Below are 3394 nucleotides of genomic sequence, written 5' to 3' on the forward strand. Positions count from 1 at the left end.
ATTTGGAGTGTTGACTCCTCTGGTTTAAACCCTAACCGGACAACCTGTTCCCGGCAACCGCATTGTCTCCTGTCGTCGCATAACACAACAACACTGTCCCCTAATTTCTGCCACCTCTTCACTCCCAATCTTTAATGCCGCCGAAGCAGCAATCAAAAGCTGATCTTGTGAAGAAGCAGAAGATCGTTGAAGACAAAACCTTCGGTCTCAAAAACAAGAACAGGAGCAAAAATGTCCAGAAATACGTCCAGAACCTCAAGCAATACGTGCAACCTAAACTCGACCCTTCAAAACTCACTGCAAAGGTCCCAAAATCACTTTTAACTCTACTGCTTAATTACAACTTTAATCATTGATCATCATCGATGATCTGTGTTTGACTTTCTAAGATATACTAATAATGCTGATTTGTTGAAATGATGGTGGCAGAAAAAGAAGGAAGAGAAGGCCAAGGACAAGGAGTTAAATGATTTGTTCAAAATTGCTGTTAGTCAGCCTAAGGTGCCACTCGCTAATATCGTCTCAGTATCATTGTGGGCTTGTTTGTGTATTCAGTGTTGCAGGGAACTGATATGTGAGTGATTTGAGCAGGTGTTGATCCTAAGTCCATATTGTGTGAGTTTTTCAAAGTGGGGCAGTGTACCAAGGGCTTCAAGTGCAAGTTCTCCCATGATTTGAATGTTCAGAGGAAAGGGGAAAAATTGACCTTTATAGTGATAAGTGTGACGAGGGTATTGAATTATAGTTCAAGAGGGACATTCATTTGCTTGCTTCTTGTTTTGGCTTTCATGGCTTTCTGTTGTTCTAACTTTTGGTTGGCTCTCTTTTTGTCAGAAACAATGGAGGATTGGGATCAAGACACCTTGGAGAAGGTTGTAGAGTCTAAGAAAACCGAGTATAATCAGAACAAACCAACTGACATGGTAAGTTGTTTCATTTGATTTGTCATGATGTCTTTTGGATATTTGTTTGATGATAGTGCATTGTTTTTGAATCATATTTGCTGTTTGACTTGTGCAACTCAAAGTGACTGTTATCTTGCTGGTTGTGTACCCTATTCAGGTCTGTACTTTTTGGACACAGTGGAGAAGAAGCAATATGGTTGGTTCTGGGTCTGCCCCAATGGCAGTAAGAATTGCCACTATAGACATGCCCTTCCCCTTGGATATGTTTTGAAATCTCAAATGAAGGCTCTATTAGAGGAGGAAAGTGAAAAAATAACAATAGAGGAGGAGATTGAAAATCAGGTGAAAGTGTTTTTCTACATCGAGCTACACTTGATAATATTGCATTAGGTTACCTAAAAGAATATTTTATCATGATTCAGCGTGCCAAAGTGACAACTACAACTCCTATGACTCCTGAATTATTCATGCAATGGAAGAAAAAGAAAATGGAAGAGAGAGAGGCCAATCTTGGTGCACAACAGGCAGAGAGGGCTAAGAATGTTCGCATGAGGTATGCAATCTTGCTGCACAACAGGCAGAGAGAGGCCAATCTTTGTCTTACGGTTCACAGTTCACACATGAATGAGTTTTATTACTCAAAAGAAAAAGTACATGCTGCACATTCTTGAATGTGTTTTAATGGAAGGATCACAGTTGGTTATGAAGGCTGATGACCTTTAAGTTAGTTGTCTGTCACTAATCATGTCATGTTTCCATTCCCATTTGCATTGGTCACGAGCTATTTTTGTCAGATGCTAGCTTGTTTTGTGGATGATGATGAAGCATATGACAAGTACCAAAGAGAACCAGAATCTGAATCTGGCAACACTGAACAGAATGTTAGTTTTTTCTTCACTTATTTCTCTGCATAATTTGGTTTCCTTGCCTATTTCATGGATATAGTTACAACTTAGAAGCAGCCAGGTGAATGTAAATGTGAGGCATATTATGCTTGGAATTCAATCTGTTAGTTAGAGAAAATGATGTTTGAGATTTAACTTCTTCAATTTCCAAGCTGGCATGCTTGTTTGTGTCATTTATATAATCTTTGTTTTTTTGGGGGTTATATTGGAAGTTGGAACTTGGGTTATGGTGGGGTGTGGCTCGGCCACTTTCATGACCCCACTACAAACACAAGCAGCATAGACAACATGCCTCTCCAATCATACAAATCTAATACTAATAACCAAGGTTAGATCTGAATTGCCTTAAAAAACCCAGGAAGACCAGCAATTTGCTTTTGCAGATGGTAAACTACTTATTCTTGTTTCAGAACACATTGAAATGGAATATAATGTATCTGTAATGAGTTCCCAAGTATAAAAATATAAAGTACTTGGACTTGAACCAAAAACTGTACTTTCATTATTATTTGCATTTAGGTTGCTACACATAATATGGCCTGCTGGAAAGAATCCAGGGATGAATGTGTTTCCCTTTGGTCATGGAGCCATGTCATGAATTATAACCAGTGGAAGCCTTCTTTCTTCTCCATTCAGAACAGTTGTTGTTGTACTATTAGCAATATGCCTTTTGAAACATATATAGAGGATGACCATTTTTAGGGGTGGGTTGTGACTTCTGGGCCTTGTTCTCTTATCTCGCATTTTTTGCTGTATTGAATGCACAGCTAAAATATGCGTTTGAACTATTTGGGTGCTGCATCTTTATTTATTTACTGTATATTTCAATTTGCTAATTGTCGGGTTCAACTTAGGCGAATGGTAATGCTACCGAAGATGGTCCTGGCACCTCAATAGCTAGTGCTGATGTTGACGATACTGACGATGTTGATGGCGAACTGGACATGGACGAGTTGGATGAATTAAGCAAGCTTATCAAAGATATCAATTCAAATAAAGGAGTAAGGAGCTGAAACTTAATTCTGAGGATTAGTTATAACCTTCTTGTGATATTTCTATGCATCTAATGCACAATAGAGCATGTGCTTGTAGCCATTAGCACTTGTTTCTTTCAAGTAAGTTTTTGAGTGAAGCCTTTGATGATAATGAAAGTATTCTTCTCAATTTTACATTTGGTAAGAATAATTGCATGTGTGACATAATGTGATATAATCTAGCTTTCTGTAGTTAGATCTCTCATTGGACCTACTACACACATTTTTTGTTGTTTGAACACTATGTTGTCTCAGCAGTGTGTATCAGTTTTATTATGAGTTTACGGTTTACTTATTTCAGAAATCAGCACGGGGGTGTTCCATATTGCTTTATGCCGTGTAATTTTTGTTAATGTTCAAGTGTAAAGTGGTATTTTTGGTGTCTTGGATGTTCAGCTTGTTTAACTTTCCGTACAATAACTATGAAGATTTGATCTTTAACTTAGTCAAATGACGTATTTTGATTCGTCTACGTTTTTTGATTCGTTTAGTCGATCTTATCTAGTGGATAACACCTTTGTTATTGATGTTGTTGTAGAAGCTACCAAGA

General features: G+C 37.9%; 1 long non-coding RNA gene across 1 annotated transcript; it reads left to right on the plus strand.

The window, feature by feature from the left end:
* Positions 1-235: 235 nt before the first annotated feature.
* Positions 236-3169, plus strand: LOC100795657 (uncharacterized). Its single transcript, XR_001386390.3, has 7 exons — positions 236-305; positions 430-501; positions 592-731; positions 835-923; positions 1063-1247; positions 1328-1786; positions 2665-3169. It is a non-coding gene; the product is annotated as an uncharacterized lncRNA (long non-coding RNA).
* The last annotated feature ends 225 nt before the right edge of the window (positions 3170-3394 follow it).

Source organism: Glycine max, chromosome 19 (genome assembly GCF_000004515.6).
Source record: "Glycine max cultivar Williams 82 chromosome 19, Glycine_max_v4.0, whole genome shotgun sequence".
In the NCBI taxonomy this organism is placed as follows: Eukaryota; Viridiplantae; Streptophyta; class Magnoliopsida; order Fabales; family Fabaceae; genus Glycine; species Glycine max.